Raw genomic sequence first — 22,028 nt, forward strand, 5'->3', positions numbered from 1 at the left:
CGAGTGAGTAGCGCACTTACAATTCCCCTGATTGATTGACAGTTAGACCATTTTTCTGGGTTCTCACCAGGGTTAGTTCTCGTATGTACTTGTAGTTTGGGTTTTTCAATAAAAGTGGGTTTGCAGTGAGAACATGTATATGGTTTCTCATCTGCGTGATTTCTTTGATCTGAATGCTCACCTATTAGTTGGAAGCCCGGTCATACTGAAAACACTTTTATGGTTCTTCCCTTGCGAGGGTTTTCTGATGCACAAACAGAACACAACTTTATTTAAAAGTTTTATTACATTAGAACATTTCTATGGTTTTCACCAGCGTGACTTCTCTAGTGTACTGCTAGATCAGGTTTTCATTTAAAGCACTTGTTGCATTCGGAACATTTATATGGTTTCTCACCAGTGTGATGTCTGTAATGGACCAATAGATTACACTTATGTGTAAAAGCCCTCTCACATTCAGAGCATGTATATGGTTTCTCACCAGTGTGAGTTCTATGATTATCATTAGTTTTGGCTTAGTAATAAACGCCTTATCACATTCTGAGCACTTATATGGTTTCTCACCAGTGTGACGTCTTTGATGCTCTGATAACCTACCATTTTGCTTGAAAGCCGTGTAACATTGAAAACATTTATATGGTTTCTCCCCAGTGTGATTTCGCGGATGTATCATCAGCCTTTGCTTTGTAATGAACGCCTTGTCACATTCAGAACATTTATAGGGTTTCTCCCCAGCATGATTTCTCTAATGGAGGACCAACTCACCCTTTTGCTTGAAAGCCCTGTCACATCGAAAGCATTTGTATGGTTTCTCCCCAGTGTGAATTCTCTGATGTATCCTCAGCCTTTGCTTTGTAATGAACGCCTTGCCACACTCCGAACATTTATATGGTTTCTCCCCTGTGTGAATTCTTTGATGTAGTTGTAGACTACACTTTTGTTTGAAAGACTTGTCACATTCAGAACATTCATACGGTTTCTCTCCAGTGTGACTTCTCTCATGAACTAACAGATTACACATTCGTTTAAATGCTTTGTGGCATTCAGAACATTTGAAAGGTTTTTCACCAGTGTGAGTTCTCTGATGTACCAACAAATCATGCTTTTGTTTAAAAGCACTGTTGCACGCAGAACATTTGTATGGTCTCTCACCAGTGTGATTTCTCTGATGTGTCACTAACTCAGCCCTTGAAAGTAGCTTTGTCACATTCTGAACATTTATAGGGATTCTCACCAGCGTTGTCACAGACAGAGCATTTATATGGTTTCTCATCAGTGTGAAGTCTTTGATGTCATAATAAATGACATTTTCGTTTGAAAGCTTTTTCACATTCACAACATTTATACAGTTTGTCGCTCGTATGAGTTTGCTGATGTACCATTAGATTTTGCATTCTAATTAAAACATTGTCAAGGTCTGAACATTTATAGGGTCTCTCACCAATGTGAATTCTCTGATGTTCGAGTAGAGTTTGCTTCGCAATAAAAAACTTGTCACAATCAGAGTTTTCAAATGGTTTATCTAGAGTGTTGCTTCTTTCATGTAGGAATAACTCACACTTTTGCTTGGCACATACAATGTTTTTATACAATTTCTCATAGCTATGTGTTCGCCAATGTACCATTAGCAATGTTTTTTTTAAATGAATGTCTTATTGCAATCTGCATATTTAAAGGCCTTCTCTCCGGTTTGGTTGTGAAGATGCAGCATCAAAGGATTGTTTTCAATGTATTGGTTGTACATTCTGTATATTTATGTTGTCCTAGCTCAATGTGGCTTTCATACTGCTTCTTTAGATATGCATATCTAGGGAAAGCTTAGTTGTATTCTAAACATTTGTATGGCGCTACCACTGGGTACTTGTATTAAACTAACTATCACAGTGTGACAAATTCCTTGCAAGCAAGCAACACATTGCATCACCTGAAAGTTCACTCTCTCTTGGCGTATGTCACCAAATAATATATGGTTTGCATTGACAGGAATTAATCTCCTTTAATTATACATATAGCATGCAACTGCGCCCACCTCAGCACTCCCAAGACACCATGGGCCTCATGTAGGTGGGCTTGCATTTACCACTTCATAAATACCGAATCATACCGATTCGGTATTTATGAAGTGGTAAATGCAATGTAGGTAATGAGTCTGTAAATATTACCGAATCGGAAAAATTCGGTAATTACCGAATCGGTATTTACCGATTCGGTAATGAGGCATACCTTCCCATTGATGGGAAGGTATGCCTCATTACCGAATCGGTAAATACCGATTCGGTAATGGGGGAGCACATGCAAGGGTGGCAGTGTGTCACATTGACACCCTGTTGCACCCCTGATTCGGCCATGTGTGCACATGTGGCACACTTACATGCCCTAAGGGCATGTATGTCTGCCACATTGCACACTTCTAAGCGCTATAAAATGCTTTTACACATCCATTCTTTATTTACCACCAACTATTAGTTGGTGGTAAATACCGACTCCAAACAACACCCACACACTCCCCCTACATCTCATTTCTGTATTCGGAATTTACCGAATCGGTAAAATTACCGAATCGGTAATTTTACCGATTCTGTAAATAACCGAATACAGAAATGAGCCCCCTACATGTCACAAGCCTAAATACCGGTCGGTAACGGTATAATTACCAAAAATCGGCCGTTACCGACCGGTATTCGGCTACGTACATGAGGCCCCATGTGAGTTTATTTATCTGGAACATGGTGCACCTGTACTTTTCTCTTGCATGCTGCAGGTATCTACAGTGCGTCTCAATTTGTCAGAGCACTCTGCGAATACTTGGCAGGGACAGCATTATTAATTTCCTGTTTTCCTTTTACATCCAGCTTTACTGCATAGAATTAGATGATTATTTTAGAAGATAATCTTGTCATCTGAACAGCTACACAGTCTTCATACTGTGTAGGACATGAGCTCTCTCTGTAGATGATATCAAAGGTTTTGTCACAAGCCGTTCATTTGTACTGTTTGTCCTGGAGATTCAGATATATCTTTTGTTTTGGCTTTCATAGAAAAATATTTTTCTCATTCTATAAATCAAATTCCCTTGGGTGTTCAGTGTTTACTGGGTGGACTGCCTATTGGTCTTTTGTGGGAATGGGCTTTCATGTTCTTTAGACACATATCACAGACTTACTTTTTGTTACCCACTATGCTCAGGAAGATATTCACTTCATTACATTATCTTCTGACATCAACCTCTGTCGTGTTTTTGGTAAATTAATGTATTCAGCAACTTAAGCACAATTGTTCATAGGTGAGTTTTTCCAGGCTGAAATTAGATCCTCTGGTGCTTTATAAAATGCATCTGAGCCACAAAACACATGAGGATGAAGATAATCCGAATAATCATTTCACTGCAACCTCAACACGGGGCTCTTAAAAATTTATTTCTTTAGTACTGCATTTCTTTCATCTGTTCGAATAAAAAAATAAATCTGAAATTAGTGTTATATGAGTGAAAAATACAGAAATCAGAATGGAAAGAAATCTGCAATGTGCATAATCCCATGATTTGCCTAGATGGAAATTAGGTAATAAAAATGTGAAATAAATTCAGTATCACAGCAGTAAGGAATAAAACAAATTACTTGTAACCTACTGACAGCAGAATTGTGTTGATAATGTACTAATTACCATCTTGAAGAAGGTCCTAATTAATGGCCTCCAGCAGGTGAAATGACATAGATGGTAATTATTAAATTGTATGACCTGTTTAGTTTATAGTGGGTGTTAGAACCGGCGGTCTCTAGTTGGCAGAGGTATACACTTCTGACAAATAGGGACCAACCAACTCTAGTCAGGGCAAGGGGATTACACACTCAGATAACCCCTGCTACCCCCTTGGTAGCTTGGCAGAGCAGACAGGCTTATCTCAGAGGCAGTGTGTTAAGCATTTATGACCACATACAGTAATAAAGTGAATACACTACAGATGGACACGACACAGAAGTTATTATAAAAATAGTATTTTTATATAAGGCTTAGCACAAGACCAAATAACGACAAAAATATACCACAGTCTTAATAAATACTCTTTGGAAGGAAAAATAATAGTTCAAGTAAGGTTTCTTCTTGGCAAATAGTTCTTTAGCAAAGTATTCTTCTGAGCACAGTTCTTTGGCAACAATGTAACCCCCACAGGAGTCACACGACGTCGAGTCTTACAAGATTCCCAAGGTTCGGCGTCGACCGCGAGGAGCGCTACGTCGAGCCTGGAGTTGCAACAGACCCCACAAGTACAGTACCTTGAGAAACAAAGAGAACGATGATCCACGGCGTCGAGCTGTCGGCGTCGAGGTCGGCGTCGATCGTGCCTCGGAATCGGTTCAATCCGCAGCGGCGTCGAGGGATGTCGGGCCGGAGCAGCGCTCACGGCGTCGAGAAGGGCGTCGAGTCAATGCGATCAGCAGCGGCGTCGGGACGGGGTCGCTTGGAGGTGGAGCCGATACTCACTGCTCACTGGCGTTTCTGCTGGCGTCGATCGGGCCCGGCGGCCGGCGTCGAAGGCTCGGGACACTGGAGCCGTTACTCACGGTGTCGAGCTGGATTCGGCGGCGTCGGCGGCGTCGAGACTGCAGATTCTCCCTTGTGTACTGGAAACAACACTTTCCAGCAATTCAGCAGATGGTGAAGTCCTTTGGCCCTGTGACTTCAACAGGAGGCTGGCACTCTTCCAGCCCTTGGAGATTTCCTAGCAAGTGTTCAGAGAGTACACACCAAGTTCCTCTCTCCTTGTTCCTTGGCAAAAATAAAGAAGCAGCTTTCAGGTTCCTCCACAGCAAAACAGCACTCTGGCAGAAAGGGGAGGCAAGTCCTTAGATCAGCAGGCTTCTTGTCCTTGGTACAGGTTTCCTTGTCAGAAGTGATCTGAGTTCTTGGTTCAGGGGTCCTTCTCTTATACCCCTTTTTCCCTTTGTTCCCTTTGTCCAAGCAGGGAAATTCCCCCCATCTCAGGTTTGTTGTGGGTGTTGCCAGGCAGAGGCACCTGGCCTATTCACAGAGCAGGGCAGGGTCCTCAGCCGCCCAGCAGGAGGCGGAGCCAGTATTGTCACTGGCAGGAGCAGGGCTATCAGTCGCCCAGCAGGAGGTGGAGCCAGTATTGTGTCAGGCAGGGCAGGCTACTCTTCCCTCACTCTATGTGTAAATGCCTCATTCCCCCCACACTGACTCATTCATACCTCTGGAGCCACCCAGCCCCTGACACACACACCAAACCAGCAGAGACCGGTGGATAGTTGGACAAGAAAATAGCCACTTTCTAAAAGGGCTATTTTCAAACATAGAATTTAAAAACCATCCATCCTAAAGGGTGTGTTATTAAATTCTGAGTTCAGGGATACTAAACTCGACTTGCTACCATGCTCCCTGAGTCAGATAGATTACAATGGAGTTAATAATCAGTCCGCCCAGTCTGGCCTATTGGAGGCAGGTAGCCCTTCAATAGTGAAAAACGAAAATGGCTGTAATTCACTATTAGGTGATGCCACACACATCAGGGCATGACCTACCTTTTACCAGCAATGCACCCTGCCCTAGGGCCTACCATAGAGGTGTCTGAAATGTGGCAAAGTGAAGGTTTAGAGACTGGCAAGTAGGTTTCCTTGCCAAGTCGACATGGCAGTCAGGGACTGCACGCAGGCGCTGCGGTGGCAGGCCTGAGACACATTTTACACGCTGCTTCTGTGGGTGGCACAACCGGTGCTGCAAGCCCACCAGCAGCAGTTAACTTACACGCCCTTGGCACACGCAGTGCACTAGACTAGGGTCTGAACAGTAAGTCAACCAAGCCAATCATGGTAATACCAATCAATGTAACAATTTAACATAGGGAGCACTTGCACTGTGGCACTGATCAGCAGTGGCACAGTGCCCAAAGCAATAATCCAGCAAAAACATCGTAAACAGAGGAGGCAAACAGAAAAAAATGGAGGAGAGACTCATGCCAATGATGCCAGGTCTAACACGTGTCCCCTCCAGCTGAAATGTGGGGAGAACTACCCTTCACCCAGGGAGTCCTCATCACTAAGGCGGAAAAATCTGGACAGACCATCAGCATTGGCGTGATCTGTACCAGGGCGGTGTTCCACCGTAAAGTCCATCCCCTGTAGGGAAATGGACCACCTCAACAGCTTTGGGTTCTCACCCCTCATCTGCATTAACCATCTGAGGGGCCTGTGGTCTGTCTGAACCCGGAAGTGAGTCCCAAACAGGTAGGGTCTTAGCTTCTTCAGCGCCCAGACCACAGCAAATGCCTCACGCTCTATCGCACTCCACCTTTGTTCCCTGGGAAGTAACCTCCGGCTGATGAAGGCTACAGGTAAGTCTCGGCCCTCCTCATTCATCTGTGCTAGAACAGCCCCCACACCATGCTCTGAAGCGTCTGTCTGGACAATGAATTCTTTTGAAAAGTCGGGTGCCTGGAGGACCGGTGCTGTACACATTGCAGTTTTCAGGGTGTCAAAGGCTTTCTGACAGGCGTCAGTCCAGATCACAAGTCTCGGCTGCTTCCGGGAAGTCAGCGAGGTCAAGGGGTGCACAATGTTGCCATACCCCTTGACGAACCTCCTGTAGTAACCCGTGAGACCCAAGAAGGCTCTCACCTGAGTCTGGGTTTTGGGCGGTTCCCAAGCCAGGATGGTATCTATCTTGGGTTGCAGGGGGGCCACCTTGCCGCTCCCTACTTGGTGCCCCAAGTACACCACTGAACCCTGCCCAATCTGGCACTTACTGGCCTTGATTGTGAGGCCTGCTCTGCGCAGGGCCAACAACACTTCCTGGAGGTGGCGCAAGTGTTCCTCCCAGCTGGCGCTGAACACTGCTATATCATCCAGGTAGGCGGCGCTGAAATCTTCCAGCCCGGCCAATACCTGGTTAACCAACCTCTGGAATGTGGCAGGGGCATTCTTCATCCCAAAGGGCATCACACGGAACTGGTAGTGCCCATCTGGTGTGGAGAATGCAGACCTCTCTTTTGCCCCATCAGTCAAGGCGATCTGCCAGTACCCAGACGTTAGATCAAACGTATTAAGGTACCGGGCAGCCCCCAACTGATCGATGAGCTCATCAGCTCTGGGGATGGGGTGCGCGTCAGTCTTGGTGACCGAATTGAGTCCTCGGTAATCCACACAGAACCGAAGTTCTGGTGAAGCACCAGGCGCTGCAGCCTTTGGGACCAAGACCACTGGGCTGGCCCAAGGACTGCTAGAGGACTCAACCACCCCTAAAGCAAACATCTTGGAGACCTCCTCCTTGATATATGCTCTGACCTTTTCAGTCACACTGTAGGCCTTGTGCCTCACAGGAGTGCTGTCCCCAGTGTCCACATCATGGACACACCACTGAGTGACACCAGGGATTAAGGAGAACAGATCAGGGAATTGTACCAACAGATGGCGACAATCTTGCTGCTGCTCAGGGGTCAGTGTGTCAGAGAGGACAACACCATCCACTGACCCATCTTTTTCTTTTGCACACAGAAGGTCAGGAAGAGGCTCACTCTCCTCCTCCATCCCAGCATCTGTGGCAAGGAGCATGCCCACTTCGGACCTTTCTAAGTGGGGCTTTAACCGGTTGACATGCAGGACCCTTAAGGGGTTCCTGGGAGACTTCAAGTCCACCAAGTAGGTGACATCGCTCTTTTTCTCCACAACCTCAAATGGTCCAGTCCACCTGTCCTTGAGCGCACAAGGTTCCACAGGGGCCATGACCCAAACTTTCTGACCAGGTTGAAGCTCAACCAGAGTGGCATTCTGATCGTACCACCGCTTCATCTCTTCCTGGCTGGCCTCCAGATTTGCCTGAGCAAGATCTCTGAAGCGCCGAGTCTGGTTCCTAAAGGCCAGCATGTAACTATATACATCCTGGGGAGGTTTCCTGGGAGATTGCTCCCAGCCTTCTTTGACCAGACTCAAAGGTCCTCTTACCGGGTGACCATACAAAAGCTCAAATGGGCTGAACCCTAGAGACTTCTGTGGCACCTCACGGTAAGCAAACAGCAGGCATGGCAAGAGGACGTCCCATTTACGCCTCATTGGTTCTTCAAGACCCATGATCATGCCTTTGAGGGTCCGGTTGAATCTCTCAACCAGCCCATTACCTTGAGGGTGGCAAGGAGTGGTAAACTTGTAGGTTACCCCACACTCCTTCCACAGAGACTTCATATAATTGGAAATGAAGTTGGTGCCCCGGTCTGACACCACCTCTCTGGGGAACCTCATGCGGGAGAAAACACCCATCAGTGCCCGTCCCACCACGGGGGCCGTCACTGTGCGGAGAGGGATGGCTTCCGGGTACCGGGTGGCATGGTCCACCAAGACCAGGATAAACCTGTTGCCCATGGCTGTCTTGGGGTCCAGTGGCCCCACAATGTCAATTCCCACTCGCTCAAAGGGGGTACTGACGACGGGAAAAGGTTGGAGGGGAGCCTTCTGCTTCCGCCCACTTTTCCCACTTGCCTGGCAAGTTTGGCAGGTCCTACAATGGATATCTGGAACCCTTCTCATCTGGGGCCAATACAAATGGGTGACAAGCCTGTCATAGGTCTTGTCCTGCCCCAGATGTCCAGCTAACGGAACGTCATGAGCCAACCCCAGTAGGAATGCTCTGAAGCGCTGGGGTACCACCAGCACACGGGCTGACCCAGGCTCAGCAGCCTTAGGCTCGCTATACAGGAGGTCGTTCTCCCAGTAAATCCAATGTGATCCTGACTGATCACCTGTCGTTTGGGCTGAGGCCTGCTGCCTCATACCCACAAGAGAAGGGCACACTTTCTGTTCAGCACAAAATTCCTCCCTGGAGGGACCACCATCCTGCTGCCAATGGGTCAGCTCGGGCAGGTCTCCCAGTTCGGCCACTTGTTCTCCTGTCGGTTCCAGGGCATCCCCCTCAGAGTCTGCTCCCTCCTGGACCGCGGGAACGATGGGGGACGGTTTCCCGCGCCCCCTGCCTCTTCTCTTCACGGTTGGGACCTGGGCCATACTTTCAGGCTCCAGGGCCCCATCAACACCCTTACTGACTGACATGGACCGGGTGGTCGCACACACCCACTCAGGCAGACCCAACATTTCCAGATGCGATTTTCTCTCCACCTTAGCCCAAGGGGAGTCCTCCAAATCATTGCCCAGGAGACAATCAACAGGCATGGCGGGCCTCACAGCAACCTGAAGAGTACCTGAGACCCCCCCCCACTCAAAAGGAACTTGAGCTACCTCACACTGACTCTGTGAGTTGTCAGCAGCTACAACGGGGTAGAATGCATGAGGGACCACCTGCTCTCTGGACACTAAGTGACACTTGACAGCTGTCACACTCGCTCCGGTGTCTCTGAGAGCTTCCACCCTATGGCCATTAATGGTCACCCACTGCCTATATTTCTTAGTGTTACTAGGCAGAGGGGTTGGAGGGACCATTTCCACGTCTCCTAAAGAGACCAGGGACATTTCTGCGGTACCCCAACCACCGGGGGCACCCATCTCATTCCCTCCCAGGGCTACACTCGCTACCTGACGGGGGGGGGTGCACGCGGTGGTGCATTGGAATCCTTCATGGGACACTGGGGATCATAATAACGGTGTCCCACCTGCTTACAAACATAGCAGGTCATGGGGCCCCTGTGAACAGGTTTACCTGTCGGGGCCTCTGGCTTCTTTACAGGGGGAGGCTGGGAACCCTTCCCTTGGTTCCCTTGGGGATTACTTTGGGGCCCTTTCTGGAACTCCCTCTGTTTACCCCTGCCCCCCCCACTCTTCTGCTGGGGACCCTGCCCACCTTTGGCTGAGTCTCCCACTGGACCCTTGTGGACCCTGGTACTGACCCAGCGGTCCGCCTCCTCAGCAAGTTTTCTAGGGTTAGATATCTTGCTATCAACAAGGTGCTGGCGTAGCTCTGGAAAACAGTTATTAGACAAGTGCTCCCAAGCAAACAAATCATAAAGAGCATCATAACTATCAACCTTGCTACCCTTTATCCAACCATCCATGGCTCTGCAAAAAAAAGACACATATTCAACCCACGTAGTACCAGGCAACTTCTTACATTCTCTAAAGGTTTGTCTGTACTTTTCTGGGGTTAAGCCATATCTCAGCATTAAAGCATTTTTCATATGAGTATAAGATGCCCTTTCCTCTTCAGGCATGCTCAACAAGGTATCTCTCCCTTCATTTGTAAAGCGGCTCCACAACCCCGTTCCCCAATCTTTCTCAGGGACCCGTGGGCCAACAATGCTAACTAATACGCTTTAAACCATTGGCTAATATCTTCATTCTTACTGTAATCTTTGATCACATCTTTAGGAAAATAAAACCTACTTTCTGCAGGCACAGATGGAGCGCTGCCACCAGAGGGATTCAACTCTAAACTCTTTTCTTTAAGTTCCATCTCCCTCAACATCTTCTCACGTTCAAATGCTAACTTCTCTCTCTCAAAATCTAATCTTTTGCTCTCCATTTCAGCTTCTCTCAGGCTCTTTGCTTTTTCTAATTCCAACTGCCCTCCTAATTTAAGTTTTGCCATTTCTAACTTGTACCCCCTCTCCCTCTCCCTGTCTTCTAACTCTTCCGGGGAAAGGCTCCTAGAGGAAGCACTGCTGCCGGGAGATGACACTGGCCCATCTGCGGGTTCTTCCTCCTCTTCTTCCTCTTCCGGTACCACCACCGGATCAGAGGGATTTCTGGCCTCTAACCAGGCCTTCAGCGCTTTGAGGAAGTCGTCTTTCCTTGTGAGACCTGTGGTAGGAACTTTAAACTGCTTGCAAAATCCTTTTAGATCCTTTAGCACGTAGGAATCTATCTTCTCCTTATCAAATTCCCCCACAACAATCTCCACAGGTGTAGCAGCTCTGGCATTCTCCATGGTCAAAACTGGCAGTGTTTAAAAAAATAAGCTCCAGGAAAGCGGAGAACAAAAATAGAATATCCTACCAAACAGACTGTGGCTGCGTTATGGTCTGCTTTCACTATGTAGCGTACACTAATCACTGCACATGAGTCATAAATGCAAAGTTCAATCCTCACCGCTGACCACCAATGTTAGAACCGGCGGTCTCTAGTTGGCAGAGGTATACACTTCTGACAAATAGGGACCAACCAACTCTAGTCAGGGCAAGGGGATTACACACTCAGATAACCCCTGCTACCCCCTTGGTAGCTTGGCAGAGCAGACAGGCTTATCTCAGAGGCAGTGTGTTAAGCATTTATGACCACATACAGTAATAAAGTGAATACACTACAGATGGACACGACACAGAAGTTATTATAAAAATAGTATTTTTATATAAGGCTTAGCACAAGACCAAATAACGACAAAAATATACCACAGTCTTAATAAATACTCTTTGGAAGGAAAAATAATAGTTCAAGTAAGGTTTCTTCTTGGCAAATAGTTCTTTAGCAAAGTATTCTTCTGAGCACAGTTCTTTGGCAACAATGTAACCCCCACAGGAGTCACACGACGTCGAGTCTTACAAGATTCCCAAGGTTCGGCGTCGACCGCGAGGAGCGCTACGTCGAGCCTGGAGTTGCAACAGACCCCACAAGTACAGTACCTTGAGAAACGAAGAGAACGATGATCCACGGCGTCGAGCTGTCGGCGTCGAGGTCGGCGTCGATCGTGCCTCGGAATCGGGTCAATCCGCAGCGGCGTCGAGGGATGTCGGGCCGGAGCAGCGCTCACGGCGTCGAGAAGGGCGTCGAGTCAATGCGATCAGCAGCGGCGTCGGGACGGGGTCGCTTGGAGGTGGAGCCGATACTCACTGCTCACTGGCGTTGCTGCTGGCGTCGATCGGGCCCGGCGGCCGGCGTCGAAGGCTCGGGACACTGGAGCCGTTACTCACGGTGTCGAGCTGGATTCGGCGGCGTCGGCGGCGTCGAGACTGCAGATTCTCCCTTGTGTACTGGAAACAACACTTTCCAGCAATTCAGCAGATGGTGAAGTCCTTTGGCCCTGTGACTTCAACAGGAGGCTGGCACTCTTCCAGCCCTTGGAGATTTCCTAGCAAGTGTTCAGAGAGTACACACCAAGTTCCTCTCTCCTTGTTCCTTGGCAAAAATAAAGAAGCAGCTTTCAGGTTCCTCCACAGCAAAACAGCACTCTGGCAGAAAGGGGAGGCAAGTCCTTAGATCAGCAGGCTTCTTGTCCTTGGTACAGGTTTCCTTGTCAGAAGTGATCTGAGTTCTTGGTTCAGGGGTCCTTCTCTTATACCCCTTTTCTCCTTTGTTCCCTTTGTCCAAGCAGGGAAATTCCCCCCATCTCAGGTTTGTTGTGGGTGTTGCCAGGCAGAGGCACCTGGCCTATTCACAGAGCAGGGCAGGGTCCTCAGCCGCCCAGCAGGAGGCAGAGCCAGTATTGTCACTGGCAGGAGCAGGGCTATCAGTCGCCCAGCAGGAGGTGGAGCCAGTATTGTGTCAGGCAGGGCAGGCTACTCTTCCCTCACTCTATGTGTAAATGCCTCATTCCCCCCACACTGACTCATTCATACCTCTGGAGCCACCCAGCCCCTGACACACACACCAAACCAGCAGAGACCGGTGGATAGTTGGACAAGAAAATAGCCACTTTCTAAAAGGGCTATTTTCAAACATAGAATTTAAAAACCATCCATCCTAAAGGGTGTGTTATTAAATTCTGAGTTCAGGGATACTAAACTCGACTTGCTACCATGCTCCCTGAGTCAGATAGATTACAATGGAGTTAATAATCAGTCCGCCCAGTCTGGCCTATTGGAGGCAGGTAGCCCTTCAATAGTGAAAAACGAAAATGGCTGTAATTCACTATTAGGTGATGCCACACACATCAGGGCATGACCTACCTTTTACCAGCAATGCACCCTGCCCTAGGGCCTACCATAGAGGTGTCTGAAATGTGGCAAAGTGAAGGTTTAGAGACTGGCAAGTAGGTTTCCTTGCCAAGTCGACATGGCAGTCAGGGACTGCACGCAGGCGCTGCGGTGGCAGGCCTGAGACACATTTTACACGCTGCTTCTGTGGGTGGCACAACCGGTGCTGCAAGCCCACCAGCAGCAGTTAACTTACACGCCCTTGGCACACGCAGTGCACTAGACTAGGGTCTGAACAGTAAGTCAACCAAGCCAATCATGGTAACACCAATCAATGTAACAATTTAACATAGGGAGCACTTGCACTGTGGCACTGATCAGCAGTGGCACAGTGCCCAAAGCAATAATCCAGCAAAAACATCGTAAACAGAGGAGGCAAACAGAAAAAAATGTAGGAGAGACTCATGCCAATGATGCCAGGTCTAACAGTGGGCAATATTGTGTTGTTTTGTAATTAAGAATCAGAATTTTTGTTTAAGTTTAGTGGCAAAATTGATGACAAACAGGATGCAAGTTTTTAAGAATATTGAACTTTTAAATGTGCTAATATTGTTTCTAAAAGGATGGTTTAATGTGATATTATTGTTGAATAAATTCAATAGAGAAACGTTTGTTGAATGTGTTCTAAACTCACATGATGTACTCTGACAGAGGACCCACGCAATACCTCGTTGACAAGGCCTAAGCGTGGTTGAAGCTGATCTGGAGTTTCTTGTGTTCCTTTCTGAAAGAGGCCTGGTCAGGAAGTTTTAGATGTACTTTTTACATGAGGAACAGGGTCAGTATGATTGCACAAGGTGTGCAACAGAGTGGCACAGTAGGCGAAAATGGTGGGTTGGAGATGGACCCATGGCAACTGAGAGCAGTTTAAACTATTTGCAAGCATTCCTACCATCAACCTTTACATATGTGATATTATGCACTGTCTACATTGGGTGTAGAATATATGACTTATCAACAAGGGAGCTAACAAACAATATATTCTTGAATCACCTGCATCAATTTGTAAAATACTTTGGGAGTTCCTTGTAAGATTAAATATTGTTATTTCATACCTGACATTGATACACCTTATATGTATTTATGTGACTAGCAAACAAGGATGCATTCAAATTTAGTGTGATTGTGCTTTTATTTGTAAACCCAATTGCCACCCCACAAATAAAATGTGTGACTCTTTAATGTAAGATAATCATAACAGGACCATTTTATAGCAAACAAACCAGATTCCAGATGCTTTTTGTGCTACGCCTTATTCAAACAGAGAGGTATTTATCGGTTATTCAGTGGCCACAGCATGGAGTCACAAAATTACTTTTATATTTCTGTTAAAGAAATACACACAAAGCGTAAATTAACACAATCAGGCAATGAGTAATCCAATGGCCAAAACACTATTTCATAAAACAATACATTTTTGATCTAATAACCACACACGCATTATGGATTAAAAACATACAAGTTGTTCCAAACCCTGACCTAAACATGAGATCATAGGGACAGACAAACAGCATAATTATAAACAAAGTAATTTAACCCGTGATTCTATGCTCATTTTGTAAGTTTCCTGTCCCAGTCAATCCAATGACCATAAAGATATCAGCCACTAATGCATAATTCTGGGATCTCCAATTCACCAACACCAGTTTGGCTTAACACAGAAACCATGATAAATCATGCATTCAGAAGAGAACGCGGCACAGATTAAACAAGTATTGGCATAGCCAATAGGTCTCGCCTTTGGGACCTTATAAGTGTTTAGCCATGCAACACTTGATGTTGTTGCACCGAGGATATTGTACTGCATAACTAAATACTCATAAGGTCCCAAAGGCGAGACCTATTGGCTATGCCAATGCTTGTTTCATATGTGGTCACCCAGATTTCCTCTTTTATGCACTGAATACGCTTAGGCCTCATTCCTTGAGGCCAAGTTGTACAATGGATTGAAACGTGAGGCTAAATACAAGGTGGGGAGATGCCATTGCCACCAGAGGTGGGTACTTCAAAGGTACCTGTTGGGTGCTGCTGGTTACGAAGACGTGGGACGGTGCTGACCCATACCATGTCCAAGAGTGAAGTAGTGGATACAGAGAGCCTGGGTTTTCCACTCTGTGAACCCGTTGTTCTAGCTCAAAGGAAGATCATTGACTTTTGGTTGCCCCGTTTTGGTGATAGAGCTCTCTAAAGCATCACGCCCCTCTGGACACTGATGTACTCTGTCTCTGGCAGACTCATAGTGTTTGGGCCAGGCAGCATCAGGTGACTTCCAAAGACACATTCACATTAAGGTGATATGCAAAGCGGCCATTTGGGTTACACTGCATGCTTTCTGCAAGCACTATGCATTGGGTGCATGCCCTGGAGCTGAAGCAGTTTGACCAATCCAGGCACAAGAACATGTTTGACTCAATTTTCCTGTATCTTTTGCATTCTTAGCACTTCATTATTTTGTCATCTGTACATATGTTAACACTGAGAGCATGTTTCACCTCATTAGTACCACTTTAACACCCAAATACAGCAATAAGCAATTGAAAGGGGAAACATTCTTTACCGTGAACGCAGAACCAGGGCCTGCCTTTGTAACTTTTGATCTGTTTGAACTCGAAACAGTTATTTTTCGTTAAAATCTGCAATCTATTCAGCATATGGTGAATTATGTCCCAAATGTAAAAAATACATTATTGTGCGGAAAATGCCATGGCAGCAGAATTGCGTATTTCCAGTGCCCATGGTTCTGCTCCCACAAAGCCAGCAAATTTCAAACCGCGGCTTCGGAAGCGCTTTCGTTCATGAGGTTTTATGAGATTAGAAGTTCCCTCCGAGAGTTTTCTGATGGTGAAAATACTCTTAGAATTCATGTAGCTATGTGGTTCAATGCTATAATGGTTCAAATAGGAGCAAAACAAGTCAGAAATCAACAGGTGTTCTGAAAACACAATAACACAGTGTGTAGTAGCTGTAGGATAGGAGAGAGACAGCCGAGCTGGCGGTGTTGCCCTACAGTCATATTGTAGGATGGCCCAGGAAGCTGTTACAATGACCTCACCGGGACGAAGGATGAGGCTGCATAAGAACCAGAGCCCAAAGGGATCATTTCAAACCCAGGAGGAAAGAAGTGCAACCCTATTTGTGTGTCTACGGTTGGGTTTGTGTTTAGATTTTGGAATTTGGTCAACTCTTGGTTGATATATGGAATGGCTTCACGTGAGCTCCATTGTGCTGCAAAATGACTCAACTGAAATGCCTCAATTATAATTAAAAAGGAACATTTAAGCAAGGAAAGCAAGACACAGTCTGTTTTTTGTGATCTGAAACCCAGGATAAGGATGGGTCTGGTCTACAAAAAATTAGTAAATAAAAATCCGAATGTTGGACACTTCGATGTTGATGTCTTCATTTTGGAAATTTGCAAAGGTTTGTCGGGTTTGGCCTGCAAAACGTTTGTAAATTAAATTTGCACATCTGCAAATTTACTCGTGTAAATTTGGTCGGGCAAAAAAGTTGGGTTTTGCTCTGGACAGGAACTAAGTAGTGAGGGGGGCTGGGTTAGTGCTGAGGGGCGGCAACGTAAAGCTGGGGTCGTGTTGTTGGAGGGATGGCTGTGGAGTGATGTGAAAAAGGTTCCTGCTAGGGAGCAGGCTGAACACACAGCCTTTCTTCTCGGTTTTATATAGCGTGCAAGCTTGACCGAAGGACATTAGAGCGCTTTACATGTGCACCACATTGTGTTTTTTTTTTTTAGATTAATCACAGGCAGATTAAGTGGTTGGTCCACAGTCACGGAATGTTGAGCCAAAAACAACACACAAACGTGGATCCCCAGTGATAAAGCCAGCTGCTCAAGCTGTGCTTAATTTGTGCCAGTGTTGTGAGTGTAGTGCCATGAAGTGGCGTGGGAGAGCTCACCTGCAGGGACCATAAAGTGAGGCAGGGGGCGCCACCACCTAACTGTGGAAACATCACTGTCGATGTTGTTACTAATGTGCAGAGTGCCGGGTTGTGGAACTATTTTCACTACACAAACAACATTTACTATCTGCATAAGGGGCAGCCTTAGGGTTGCTAAAGGCACTATACAAACGGCATAAAAACTTCACAGCAAATGCACACGATTCTACCACATGGTACGATAGTGAACCGATGCGTGATGCGCTTTTGAAAATCCCATCACATGACCGTATCTGCCTATTGTTATAACCCGTAGATGGGACACATTTTAAGTATGTTGTTAGGCCAGTAGTAGTCGTGTTTTTTAAGGATTGTTGAATGCACTTAAAGCATCTCACCGAACAGGTTATTGTACAATGTTTACTTTGCCCAGAGCTGTACTTACATGCTGCTCCAGGGAAAGAGGAAACAGGGAGAGAGCACGACTCCTATCGACTGGCCTGTTTCTATTTTACAGTGTTCTGCTTGTGGCGTTAAAAATATTTACAAAAGACATTTAGTACCTGGATAGATCAGATCCCTAGGGTAAGAAAACCTCAGAATCCCGGAGCCTTACTTTTCATTGTGTGATCTTGGACGCATTCCTGCCTACTGTGTATGAGGCGCTAAAAAGAACCTGGAGGGATCAGATGTACAGGGTGTGAAAATGAGCTGTACTTACGTGCTGCTCTTGATTAATGCTTGCATTTTGTGGGCTGTTCCACCCGAGATCCGTGTGGTATTTGGCAGGGGAGAGGGCGCACGCGCCGGGGAAAGAGGAACAAACAGGGAAAGAGCAAGAAACCAATCAACTGGCCTGTTTCTATTCTACAGTGTGCTGCTTGTGGCGTTAAAAATATATAAAAAAGACATTTAGAAAACCTCAGAATCTCGGAGCCTTACTTTTCGTTGTGTGATCTTGGGCGCATACCTGCCTACTGTGTATGAGGCGTGCAGTGACCATCTCTATGCAGTGAATGAAGGCATGGCTTCTTTTATCATCATGAGGTTTCAAAACAACCGTGACACTGATAGCGGTTCTGCTTTTAATTTCGAAACCGGATGAGTAAAGTAACCCTTCCAAATGCTGAAGTAAAGAGGAAGGACAGCGCGTTGAGCCGGGCTTGTTGCGATTCCAACTGGTGGCCTCCGATGACCTAAAAAAGCCTTGTGTTTTCCTTGCGGGAGCGAGCAGGGGCACCATATGTTTGCAAGTTAATTACAAACATATGGTGTCAAAGCTCGCTCCCGCAAGGGAATTGCCAAATGTGTACTCGTTGCCATTGAAAGCAATGCAACACGTGCACGTTTTTAGGGCAACAACCGAATCGATTCCAAAAGGTCTTTTTTCTATACAGAGCATGCGCGCTGCGTAGGCGAGACCTAAAAAGAAAAGAAAATGGGTGTAATAAAATTAGAGGCATTCCACTACCTCCAGATCAGGCAAGCCTTATGGGGGGATACAGAGGGGAGAGGAGCTACCTGAAACCTCGCTGTTGAAAGATAGGTTGCTTGCTGAATATATGCCAAAACGGGCAATCTCCTTGACCTACCGTAAGATTTTGAACAACTCTCCTGACCTCCTGCTACAACTCCACGAAAGATTGGGGGTGGGATGAGGATCTGGGTCACTTACAAGACGATAAGTGTCAGGAAGCATTAGCATCCCCCAGGGAATGGCTATCTGCTCCCGCTTTAGATTAGTGCAACTAAAAAGTTTACACCAGACTTACTATTCGTACACTACCCTGGTCAAGGGTGAGCATGGTTGAGTCGGCTGTGCACCCTAAGGAATGTAGCCGGGAGGGCACATTTTTCCACATGCTGTGGGACTGCCCGATACTCCAGATATACTGGGGTGCAGAGACATCCTTTTTGATGAGTGTATGTGGAGGGAACATGTCCGTCTCAGCAAAATTGTGTTTTTGTTAACGTGTGGGAGACAACAGACCTATCAGCCGCGAATAAACTTGGGGTCAACATGGGCATTGTTGTAGCCAAGCACAATATAGTCAAGATGTGGGGAGCTGCATCCCCTCCAACATTGAGGGACTGGAAGACAAATATGGATTGGTGCATGCAGGCATAGAGAGCGGTCTATGAAAGTAGAGAGTGTCCGCATAAATGGACCAAAGTCTGGGGGAAATGGAATGCGATCAGAGGAATGTGCGCACCTGTGACTAGAATTGATCCGGTTGAATTGGTATGAAAGTGACGATAAGGAGGGTCTGGTTATGATGTTGAAGCTACAGCGAACAGGCACCTGGTTCGAAGAGGGAATATGCGGAACTCCAATATTGAGATGCTGGGTGTTACTACCTTGTATACTGAGAGCTGCTATGCCAATATTTAGACTATGCATTTTGTTAACATTTTTGAAGGGATCTCATTTAATATGCCCACTGATATGCAAACATTGTACATTAACATTCCCCAGACAGAAGCACTTAAAGTAATATCTGATCTACTGGACTCACCGGAACACATACAAGTCCCAACATAGTTTTTGGTGCCACTGATGGAAATACCTATGAACAGGAACTATTTTCAGTTCAATATCTGTTTTTATTACCAGGTTAAAGGAGTCGCTATGGGCGCAGGCGTCGCTCCTGATCTGGTGAACCATTTCATGGCTGTTAGACCTGGCACCTCGGTGTGGGTCTCCCTTCCATTTTTTGCTGTTGCCTCATGTGTTTTTGCTGGTGTTAGATGCTTTGGGCACTGTGCCACTGCTATCCAGTGCCACAGTGCAAGTGCTCCTTATGGTAAATTGATGTATGGATTAGTGACTCCATGATTGGCTGGTTTGGTTTACCTGTCAGTCCCTAGTACAGTGCACTGCATGTGCCCAGGGCTTGTATATCAAATGCTACTGGTGGGCTTGCAGCACTGGTTGTGCCACCCAGAGAAGCAGCCTGTAAAGTGTGTCTCAGGTCTGCCATTGCAGAGCCTGTGTGCAGTCTGGTACTGCCATGTTGACTGGGCAAGTGCACCCACTTGCCAGTCCCTAAACCTTCCCTTCTCTTCATATCAGACACCCCTAAGGTCGGTCCAAGGGCAGGGTGCATTGTAAGTATAAGGTAGGTCATGCCCTGGTGTGTGTGGCATGTCCTGATAGTGAATTACAGCCATTTTCGTTTTTCACTATTGCAAGACTACCTTTTCCCCATAGACCAGAATGGGCAGTTTGATTAGAACAGGAGTCTCCAACCTTTCGATCGCGAGCTACCGGTAGCTCGCCGACCCCTGGGAGTAGCTTGCGCCAGTATCTAATAAGGCTTCATTCTGAGCATTAATTTATTATCACTTCTGTGTCTTTTACCCGCCCTCACCCAAACCGGCTGCTCAGAATGGCTGAACTGAGCTTAGATGGTGCGGGGCGGGCCGAAGAATGTGACGTTCTTCCTGCACTCTGCACAGTCACGCGCCTTTTCCAGGCTGGCACAGCGCTTGATATCTGCCGCTGATCCTCACCGAGAAGCTGCATAGGGAGGCAAGCCATTGTTCTAGTACCCGCATATTCAGTAAAAGGGACTCAGTGCAGGCAAAGCCCTTTGATTATAGCGTCGGCTGCCACGCGCTTTAAATCTACCTTCAATAATAAAATGCGGTGGCAGCCAACGTTTAAAGTCCAAAGTCCTTCTGGGCGACGGGCTAAAGCGTACAATTGTCCTGCAGCTCGTTAAACGACACCTCCCCGACGTCGTGTTTCTGCAGGAAACGCACCTCACGGGGAACACATGTCGGGCCCTCAATTGATCGGGATATGTCCTTGCGGCCCACTCCGGCTTCACCTCGGGCTCCAGGGGTGTGGGTATCCTGCTGCGCCGCTCTCTGCCCCTCCATGTTGACCGCACGGAGACGGACCCGCTGGGCCGCTTCGTAGCACTGTCGGGGAGGTGGGAGGGCCATAGATTAAATCTCCTTTCTGCGTATATCCCCCCAGGCCTGCAAACTCAATCATACACCGACTTGGGCAGGCTCCTTCTTTCATTTATGGATGGCCTGTTACTCGTCGGGGGAGATTTTAATGCGGTGGTTTCGGGCACCCTGGATAGGCATCCCCCCCGGGACATACCTTCGGGGCAGAGGTGGCTGGCTGATTTCCTTGACGCCTTTGGGCTCACGGACTTGTGGCGTCTGCTGCACCCCACAGACAGGCATTTCACGTTCCACTCCGGGCCACATCATTCTTTCTCATGCCTAGATTATATTTTGTCGCCGCTGCAGCACGAAATGGTGATACGAGAAGCCTCACACTTGGCGCATGGCATCTCCGACCATTCACCCGTTTGGACGCATATCACGCTGGGTGGGGGCCGAGAGGGCTGTGTGATGCCAATCAATGCCTGGCACCTTAAAAACGAGGATCTCAGGAAAAAATTGACCCACTCCATAACTCACTACTTCGATCGCAAAGTTGGCTCAGTGGGCTCCGCGGTAACCCTGTGGGAAGCTTTTAAAACGGTGCTTAGGGGCGAGGCCCTGTCTGCCATCTCGGGCACCCGTAAGGAGAGGGTGGTACAGCTGCAATCTGTTGAATCGGACCTCCGGCCGTTGGAGGAGGTGGCTGGCGCGGATCGTGAACCTGCGTTGCAGCATCGGCTGCGACTCAAAACGGCGGAATACAAGGAGCTGGTCACGCAGGCAGCTAAAACGGTGGCCATGCACAAGGCGGGAAGGATTTACGACCAAGGCGACAAGGCAGGTAAACTTATAGCTTGGCTCGATAAAAAAAAGAGGGCCCAAAAAGTGGTGCCGGAAATACAAACTGCTTCAGGGGCACTGGTCACGGAGCCCCGGGAGATCACCGCGGAGTTTGCACGGCACTTCCAACGGGTATACAGTAGGGGGTCGTACCGTCCGGAGGAGGACTCTGATGCCCTCCTGAAAGATATCCGTCTGCCGTGCCTCTTGGAGATCGACAGAGAGGCCCTGGAGGCCCCGCTAACTGCAGCCGAACTAGAACGTGCGATAGTTGACCTTCGCCCGGGGAAAGCCCTTGGACCCAATGGCCTCCCGATCGAGCTTTACAAACTAAAACCTGACGCCATTAGTGGCCACCTCCAACGCATGTTTGAAGAGAGCAGGGCTATAGGACTGCTGCCGCGCGACCAACGCGTAGCAACTATAGTGGCTATCCCGAAGGAGGGCAAGCCGAGAGAGCTATGCTCCTCATACAGACCGATCTCCCTGCTCAACGCGGAGCCTAAAATTTTGGCGAAAACTCTTGCCA

General features: G+C 47.3%; 1 pseudogene; it reads right to left on the reverse strand.

The window, feature by feature from the left end:
- Nucleotides 1-350: 350 nt before the first annotated feature.
- Nucleotides 351-20,956, reverse strand: LOC146859483 (uncharacterized; annotated as a pseudogene).
- Nucleotides 20,957-22,028: the final 1,072 nt, after the last annotated feature.

Source organism: Triturus cristatus, chromosome 3_2, assembly GCF_964204655.1.
Source record: "Triturus cristatus chromosome 3_2, aTriCri1.1, whole genome shotgun sequence".
Taxonomy (NCBI): Eukaryota; Metazoa; Chordata; class Amphibia; order Caudata; family Salamandridae; genus Triturus; species Triturus cristatus.